The sequence below is a fragment of the Miniopterus schreibersii genome, assembly GCF_964146895.1.
Source record: "Miniopterus schreibersii genome assembly, chromosome: X".
NCBI lineage: Eukaryota > Metazoa > Chordata > Mammalia > Chiroptera > Miniopteridae > Miniopterus > Miniopterus schreibersii.
In genome coordinates, this window is record NC_138104.1 from 75,480,411 (window position 1) to 75,490,412 (window position 10,002).

At 44.6% G+C, this 10,002-nt stretch overlaps 1 long non-coding RNA gene across 1 annotated transcript; it reads left to right on the plus strand.

Moving 5' to 3' along the window:
- The first annotated feature begins 2,085 nt into the window (after window positions 1–2,085).
- On the plus strand, window positions 2,086–9,065 carry LOC308551589. The gene is made up of 2 exons (XR_013998057.1): window positions 2,086–2,605; window positions 4,239–9,065. It is a non-coding gene; the product is annotated as an uncharacterized lncRNA (long non-coding RNA).
- Window positions 9,066–10,002: the final 937 nt, after the last annotated feature.

Genomic DNA, 10,002 nt, shown 5'->3' on the forward strand with positions numbered 1-10,002 from the left:
TGGGTTATTATAAGGCAACATCCCTTGTAACTACTACCAAATTCAAAAAGAAACTTTGCCACACACCCCTAAAGCCCATCCAATTTTAACCCATCAACCATTACCCTGACTTTACAGCAATTACTCTGCATTTCTTTATCATTATATCACCCAGTATACATCCCAAACATTGTAACTTAGTCTTACCTATTTAAAAAATTGTTAGATTTTAAGTCTCTTTATTCTCAAATTTCTCACTCAAGTTCAAATTTGCCACAGCTGAGATTTGGGTGATTGCATTTGTGTGGTGCAGTGTATTGAAACCCTATGCTACGTGTCTTATATGTTGCTCCTGTATTCTCACACTACTACCACACTCACAACACTTCTGACACCAGACATGTGGGGGTTTTTCCCAAACCAAGCAATTCTTTACAACAGCTGGGTGTCTTACAATTCAGCTCAATTCTGACACTATCTACCTAGAGATAGCATCAGATTCCACAAGTTAAGGGATCAGTCCCACAAAACTGCTTTTCCTCACCTCAGATGCCAGTTGCAAGTCCAGGTTGTCACCTGTGCTGCTGCTGATGGGTCATAGATCAGAGGTTCCCACGACCTCCTCCTTGGGTTCAATTAATTTGCTAGAGCAGTTCACAGGAAACCAGTTTACTTACTGTTTACCAGTTTATTATAAAAGAATATGACAAAAAATACAAATGAACAGCCAAGTGGAAGAGATGCGTAGGGTAAGGCATGTGGGAAAGGACGCTTCCCTGCCCTCTCCAAACACGCCTCCCCTCTCCCAGCACCTCCGCACATTCACCAACCTGGACGCTCTCTGAACCCCATGCTTTTGGGATTTCATGGAGGCTTTCTCACATAGGCATGACCGATCATCAATTCCATTTCCAAACCTTCTCCCTTCTCAGGAGAATAAGGGGTAAAGCTAAAAATGCCAAGCTTCTAATCATGGCTTGGTATTTCTGCTTACCAGCCTCAATTCAGGAGACCCCAGAGTCACATTAGAACAAAAGACACTGCTGTCACCCAATTAATTCCAAAGGATATATAAAATTTCATAAGCAGTTGAACATATTTCTCTGTAATCTTTTTCCTGCAAATTGGCAGCTGGATGCAGAGGCCAGATCTGGTTCAAGTTTGATCTCTTTAGCAAAACCGAAAGTCTTCTCATTAGGGGGCAAATAATCTCCTGTGTCATTCTTTTTGTGATGTTAGCAGCTGAGATACTCAATGCCTACATTCATTGGTGGTTGCAAAATGGTGATATTCAAATTCTAACAATTCTTTTTTGTTTATTAATTGCATTACTTTTACAGAGATGCTTTCACTCATCTATCTTTTGGTTACCAATGCTACAGTTCATGTAAGAAAGGCAGGATAAATGTTTTATTCTTTCCCCTTTATATACCAGTTTTCTCAAGAAAATGATTTGTTTCCTATCATCCTCCAAAAGTCACCAGATCATTGTGAATTCATTAACTTAAACATATTAGATGAGTTTTAATCAAATTGCAGTTATGTTCTTGGAGGTTAGATCGTCTCATCTGTGGCCAGTGGGAAACTGTTGAAGCTGGCAAGTCCTTTAGCCATCACCCTTTTAGGTCTGGACAGCTTTCTGATAAGATTCAAGGATTATATTTACATTTCTAGACCCAGACCTGGAATCAGCCATTTCTCAAAAAATCTGGGTGCCAGGGTTGCTCATTGTTTCTAGGCCTCTCTCTTCAGCAGGCAGAGCTAGAAAGCGCACGCGGCACGCGGCACACACACACACACACACACACACGCACGCACGCACACACACACACACACACACACACACACAGAGTTTTTTTTAAAAAAAATAACTACCTTCTGAGATAGTACGACTTCCAAGTAAAATTCAGGAATATAGATTGTTTTTTACTCAACCTATTCTAGATTATATCTGTATTTCCTTTTTTCCACACCAAAAATATGGGTTCTCGAAGATAACAGGGGATGATAAAATTAGAATATCTCATAATTATTCATTTACTTTATACCACTGTGTTAGGCTGCCCAAGACTACGTCACATCCGGTGACTCACTAGGAGTGATTGAGCATATATCTGTGTTCGACTAGGTAGTTAGATAGACATGAGCAGGGCAGAGAAAGGACAAACTGACCAAAAAGCAGCGCTTAAATAAACAAGGAAAAGGGAGAACAGAAAACTAAAACAGCCATCAAAGTTAGACAAAAAGAGGGAAAAGAAATGCAGTAAAAACGACTCCCAGCACCAAAAGGACAAAATTTTTCAAGACACCTGCAGACTCAGGAAATTCTAAGAAGCTCACCAGTTAAGCAGACCCAGGAAATTCTAGACAGTCCACCAGCTAAAAGACAAATGGTGCAGGGAGATTAGGGCAAAGCGTGGGAGGGGCAAGAATAAGACAAAAGCCAGGACCTAGATCCCCGGATGTACTTTCGCTTGAATAAAGCTTTGCTGCTGCTGCAATTTCCCCGTCTCTCGTGTTGAAATCTTTCCTTCAGGAGACGAGAACCTGGTCCTGCTGATCCCCAGCGCCGCTGACTGTTTTGGCGAACCGCCAGCCAGGAGCGATTCCAGAAAGCCCCCGAGCGGTAAGCATCAAGCCTCGTCCTCTCTTGGGCTAGAGGTTTTGCCTTTTTTTTCTCTCTTCCTCTCTCTCTTCCTCGCTCTCTCTCTCTCTCTCTCTCTCTCTCTCTCTCTCTCTCTCCCTCTCTCTCCCTTCCCCCCTCTCTTTACCCCTCCCTCCCCCTCCCTCTGTCTCCCCTCTCCCCTCTCTGTCCTTTCCTCCCCCGTAGATCTCCCCCCATCTCTCCCCCTTCCTCTCCTCCCGTTTCTCTCTCCCCTCCCCCATCTTTTCTCTCCCTCTTGCTCGCCTCCCTCTCTCCTCCCCTCTGTTTCTCTCTCCCCTCCCCCATCTTCTCTCTCCCTCTCTCCTCTCCTCTCTCTCTAATCTCTCTCTCTAAACTGCACTCTCTTGGGCACCCCGTTAAGTGCCACTAGGGCGGGTGCCACTTGAAGATTCCCGTGGAAGAAAAAGGTGGTGCTCAGCCCGGGGCAGATAACCCGCAAGACAAAGGCTGAGAGTGTCTCAATACTGTCCCCACCCCCACCCCCCTGCAGTTACCCGTAGGTAATACTAGAGATTCTTATTTTCGCTTTTGCACTTTAACGGGGTCCTACTAATCCGTGAGGCCCAGTCCCTGAGCTTGAGCAAACATTTCTCCGGGGAAGTCAAATATCACCTGTAATTAAAATTTGACTCATCCGGAAAGCGCATATAAGCGCTGGTCACCCGGCATTTCGAGACCTCCCCGCCATTTTAAACGGCCGCGGAGGGAAACCAAGACACGTAAAAAGGACTGGGAGATCCAGTGGAAGTCACTGTCCCTGGAAACCCTTCCTATAAGCAGCACACTACAACCCACTACACACTCTGGGAGAACTTCGCTGGGCTCAACAGATTTATTTTACAATTATGCCCCCGCCCAGACGACCAGCTTCCTCTACACTTCCTCTTTCAAAAGCTCCCACGTTTCGCCTCTTGAATCTTGTTTACCCGTCTGATATTCTTTCTTTTGCCTCCCGCCACATGCAACTGTGTTTCCTGTGCAGACGGGGTGACTGCTGTATATGCCAAGGGTCGGGTTACCACTTTTCCTCAGGCTTTCCTCACACGAAGGCAGAAGCGCCTCATTTTCCTTGCTTGTTACACCACATAAGGAGAGAACACTGGCCTAATTCTAAGATGAACTCTTTTCTCATTTGTTTTTGGTTTTATGGCTCCTGGAAAACACTGCAGAGCTCCATTTATTATCAACCCGTGCGATATTTTTCTCGCCTACTGAGATTCAGCTACTTATATCCTGTCAGGCCTAACATCTCCCACCAGCAAGCTTTTGTTTATTGGCAGCAGGGTGCCCTTTTCAGTCAACTTATAGCCCTGCTCTGCTCGTCTTGGGAATCAAGAATACTCCTTTTAAAATATTTAGACATTTCAGACACTAACTGCCGAGAGTACTTTTGCTGTCTCTGTCACCACCAGTCCTGGCATGACTTACACTTCCCACCGGCCTTTCTTATCAAGAACGGACTCCCCTGCCTACTTAAACACTTTATTTGTCCAGTATTAGGCCCTATTGAGATGGGGCTATCTCGATCGGGATTCTGCATAGACTCAGATAACTTATTAGATTGGATCACATTTTTCAAACATCTTTATCACAGGCTAATCATAAGACAAAACAAGGTACTGACGCTTCAAGACTTAGCAGGACTTCAACTCCTAAGAACACTTTCCAACTTTCCAGATGATGAGCTCAGGGTTTGGAAGTCAGGTAGGCTAGCTAATAAATGGGGCACTCGGGGGAGGGGAAGGGATCGCCTAGATAGCTGAAAATATATGGCTCGAAAAATCCAAAACCTGAAAAATTTGAGTCACTAGGGAAGCTTTGGTAAGGTGTGCTAAGGCCAAGGCTTTAAGAGAGTCTCTAAAGAGCTCTAGAAATACTCTACATGGCAAAGGGGACACCTGAGCCTCTCCACACTCTATTCATTTGAACAAGGTCATGAGGATGTTCGCACTTTCCTCTCTAGCTTCATTGCCCAGACCTCTTTTTTCTATTTTCCAGATAGGCAACACCACCTCCATACTACAGGACTCACCACTGGGATGAATTATCAACAATTGGGATAAATTTGACCCTCAAACCCTCAGGAAGAAAAAATTAATATTCTGTAATATGGCCTGGCCACAGTATAAATTAGATGACCAAGAGGTCTGGCCCCATAATGGAAGCATAAATAATACTATTCTCCAGCTAGACTTGTTTTGTCACCAACAAGGGAAACGGACTGAGGTCCGATACATACAAACCCTTATGGCCCTCAGAGACAATCCCAAGCTCTAGAGGCAGCTCTTGCAAATTAGATCCAGCTGTTTTAGCAGTTATTAACCAGATGCCCCAGCCTAAAACCATAGGCACCCTAGATCTCCAGCCCCAACTGGCGCTAGGGACCTTGGCTACAGCCCCTGAATACACTACGTATGATCCTGCAACCCCTTACATAGGACCCACAACCCCTAGGTTATGTCCATTACAAGAGGTTACTGGACCCTCTGGTCCTATACGGGTCCAGGTGCCATTCTCCATTCAGGATTATAAACAGGTAAAATCAGACCTTGGAACTGTTTCAGATGATCCCCCAAAAATACATTAACTTCCTTAAATTAACCTGGACCTTTGACTTTATGTGGAAGGATATTGCAGGGATCATGGGACAAACTCTGTCACCAGAGCAGCGAGCTGAAATAACTGAAGCAGCTCAAAGATTTGGGGATGACACCCACCTAGCTCAGCCCCAAATATACCCTATAGGAGTTGCTGCAGTCCCAACTGCAGACAGACCCCCATTGGAACTATAACAACCAATGAAACAGGGCTCTTAGAGATCACTTTTTACATTGCTTAATAGAAGGAATGAAAAGAATTCAAAGAAAACCTATAAATTATAATAAACTTTCAACCATTGGCCAAGGGCCCCAAGAAAACCCTCTGCCTTTTTAGAAAGATTAAAAGAGGCCCTTCTGAAACATACCAGCCTACATCTCAACTCACCCAAGAGACAATTAATTTTAAAAGATCACTTCCTGACTCAGGCAGCCCCAGACGTCTGGCGCAAATTACAAAACCGAGCCTTAGGTCCAGGAACACCGATGACTGAGATCCTAAAGGATCATCCTCAGTTTACTATAATAGAGAAATAGAGGAGGAGGAAAAGAACAAAGAGAGAGAAAAGCGCAAAGACAAAAGGCAGGCTCAGCTCCTTGCTGCCCTTTAGGCCCAGCCTTCTCAGAAGGGTGGAAACCCAAAGGCGCCCGCTGGAAACTGCCATCGCTGTGGGAAGCCAGGCCAATGGAAGCGGGAAGCCAAAAACACCTTGTGCCAAATGTAAGGAGTCTGGTCATTGGGCCTGTGGCTGTCCTGGGTCCCGAAGGGGACTCCGGCCAGAACCACTCATGACCCTTGATTGAGGAGGCCCTCCACTCTGGCCTGCTCCCAGCAAGACTATCCATTTGAACGGGACGGAGCCAAGGGTCACCCTAGATGTGGAAGGTAGAAACGGGAGCTGCCTACTCTGTGCTAAATAACTTCTCTGGACCTCTAATTTCTGACTCCTCCCAAGTTATTGGGGTTAGTGGAAAACCCTCTATTGGGAGATTTACTACTCCCTTGTGCTGCCTTTGGGACCAAACAGTCTTTTCCCATCGGTTCCTGGTGATGTCAAAATGCCCTATCCCGCTTTTAGGGAAGGACATCCTCAGTAAACTAGGGGCACAAATATCAATACCCATGAAGCCAATATCTTTTTCTCTGAGCTGATCCCTGAAACTGAGGAAATCATAGATCACCCCATAAATTTGGCCATTAACCTGGAGGTCTGGGCTAACTGAGTACCAGGAAGAGCTAGGAGAGCAATACCTATAAAAATAAAGGACCTACAAACTTCCCCCATAGGAAACAATACCCTATTAAGCCAGAGGCAAGAAAAGGACTCCAAATAGTAATAAATTCCTGAAACATGGGCTATTAATTTGCCTGCAATATCCCTATCCTGCCTGTTAAAAAATCAAATGGAGAATATAGTTTAGTGCGAGATCTACTATTATAAATGAGGTTGTTGTCCCAACCCATAGTTCCCAACCCTTATACTATCCTAGGAGAAATACCTTCTCAGATCCAATGCTTTTCAGTCTTACACCTGAAGGATGCTTTCTTTTGCATTCCTCTGAGAACTCTGCTCTCAGTATTTATTTGCCTTTCAATGGACCAAGGAGGACAATACAAATCAACAGCTAACCTGGACTGTATTTCCCAAGGGCTTTAGGGATAGCCCTCACTTAATTTGACAAGCACTAGCCAAAGATCTGAGGGACCTAACTTGGGAGGGGGTGGAAGCTCCTACAAATTGTAGATGATTTACTCATTTGCTCCCCCTCCACAGAAAAAGGAATACAGCACGCTATTAAGACTAAATTTTCTGGCAGACAGGGGATACAAAGTATCTAAGACCAAAGCTCAATTACTTAAAAGATAAATTACTCATTTTGCAAGTAGACAGGACCTTAAGGAACAGCCTTTAGACTATCCAGGGGAAAATTAATTCACTGACAGAAACAGCTCTGTACTAAATGGAACCCGTCATTCGGGGTACACTATAGTTTCTTTACATCAAATTATAGAGGCCAAATCTCTTCCTTCAGGAACTTCTGCACAACTAACTGAATTAATAGCACTCACAAGGGCCATAGAGTTAGGACAAGATAAAAGATTGAAGCCCTGGCCGGTTTGGCTCAGTGGTTAGAGTGTCGACCCTTGGACCAAAGGATCAAGGTTTCGATTCCTGGTCAAGGGCATGTACCTCCTTTGCAGGCTTGATCCCCGGCCCAGTCCATGAGGGAGGCAACCAATCGGTGATGTGTCTCTCTCACATCGATGTTTCTCATTCTCTCTCCCCCTCCTCTCGCTCTTCCATTATCTCTAAAAATCAATGGAAAAATATCCTGGGGTGAGGATAAAAAAAAAAAGATTGACTATATATACAAACTCTAAGTATGCTTTTCTACTTCTTCATGCTTATGCAGCTATCTGGAAGGAAAGGGGATTCTTAACAGCAAAAGATAACCCCATTAAATACGGGCCTCAAATTTTAAAATTATTACAGGCAATTCATTTACCTAAAGAAACAGTAGTTATACACTGCAAGGGACATCAAAAAGGCCAAAGTAAAGTAGCACAAGGAAACAAATACGCTGATAAAGTTGCAAAGGCAGCCACCACCTCTGATATATTCTTGGGATCACTAATTCCATCCTTACCTACAGAACTACCAACCCCTAAATATACCCAAGAAGAAATACAATGGACATCCAATACAGGTACACCAAGGGACCAACTGGATGGTTCCAATCAGAGGGACTCCTTTATGTCCCCTCAGTCTTACAATGAAAAATCACAAAAGCCCTCCATGAACTACAACAATCCATCAACTCATTAGCCAATGTAGTTTTAGACAATCGTATTGCCCTAGACTATCTCTTAGCTGCATGCAGAAGGAAGAGTTTGCGCTATTGAAAATACCTGCATGCTGCACCTGCATCAGTAACTCCGCTAAAGTAGAAATAAGAGTACATGAAATTCTAAATCACGCAACCTGGTTAAAAGGCCTCAGAGAAACCCAACTTTTGCCCAGTATGGTGACCTCGCTTACTTGGAACTGGAAAAATTGGTTATGGTCTCTCCTTGGACTTCTTAGGATCCCTCTCCTCTCCATATTGGGGATGCTACTGTTTGGCCCTTGTTTGTTTAACCTATTTGTAAAATTTGTCTCTTCCAGGTTACAACAATTTCACCTGCAAATGATGGTTCACCAGGGTTTTCAACCTCCCCTCCCCCCCCGCAGAGACAACTCAATCCCTTGATCAAGCTGGCCAACGATTCAGAGAAACTTACCCTCTGCCCTGACAGATAGCAAGAGAATGAGACCCAATCCCCAACTTCGCCCGTTTGTCAGCAGGAAGTAGCCAGATGACTGTCTACGTCCATGATCTCCCAATGAATTGGGTCTCATAACTCTTGAGAGGGAAATGTTAGAGTAGGTAGTTAGATAGACATGAGCAGGGCAGAGAAAGGACAAACTGACCAAAAAGCCGCGCTTAAATAAACAAGGGAAAGGATGACTAGAAAACTAAAACAGCCATCAAAGTTAGACAAAAAGAGGGAAAAGAAATGCAGTAAAAATAACTCCTAGCACCAAAAGGACAAAATCTTACAAGACAACTGCAGATACAGGAAGTTCTAAGAAGCTCACCAGTTAAGCAGACCCAGGAAATTCTAGAGAGCCCACCAGCTAAAGGACAAATGGTGCAGGGAGATTAGGGCAAAGCGTGGGAGGGGCAAGAATAAGACAAAAGCCAGGACCTAGACCCATTCGGGGCCCTCGAACTTCGCTTATTGTACTTTCGCTTGAATAAAGCTTTGCTGCTTGCTGCAATTTCCCCGTCTCTCGTGTTGAAATCTTTCCTTCAGGAGACAAGAACCTGTTCTTGCTGATCCCCAGCGCCACTGACATTTGTGTTCACAGTAAGGTTTGTTACAGCAAACAGACATGCAACGGAATCAGCAATGGAAAAAGACAGGCAGAGTCTGAAGAATGCTTATCATAAGCTTCCTTACGTTGTCTCTCACAATGAGTCAGGCAGAGCTGGCTGTTTCCTAGCAACACAAGTGCGACTGCCCAAGGAAGCTATTAGAGACTCAGTGCCTAAGGTTTTTGTTGGGGGCTGGTCACTAGACATTCTGTCTAGCATATACCAAAATTTCAGATTCTCAGAATGAAAGCAGATGATCAGCATAAACCACACTGATTGCACAAAGCCTGGGCACAATGAGCCATCCTTACCAGTTAGGAATAGTGGAAACACTTCCCAAATTCAAGTTCTCAGGCAACGGCTAACCTTTCAAAGGATAGCAGGCTCAGGCCAGCTCTGTTAACCCCTTTCTGGATAGTTGAGCCCTTGGACCTTGGCCAAGACACCTTTACAACAAAATGATCGGTAGGACCCCCTGCATCAGGTGAGACAAACCTGCAGTATCGACCTCAGTTATACCCTACAGAGGTCCTAGATTTCACCAGTTAAAACCAATTCACGAACCACAAAGGTTTGTCTTAGAATGCCAAATAGCTTCCTCAAATTTCTATATTAACCCCCTTTCACCTGGCTCGTGGTATCCATTTAGGCACAGTATACTCTGGTGAGTAAATGGAAGCTGACCGGAAGGCCATCTAGGCTGAGGCAGTGTTGGGATAGTCTGGGCGCGTGCACAGGAAGTGAAGTCCCAGAGGGCACAGGTGGCACCCCTAGAAAAGAGGGTGTCTAATAATTGTTAGGGTACCCAGAGCAGGGCAGACATTAGCCAGGCGGTATGGG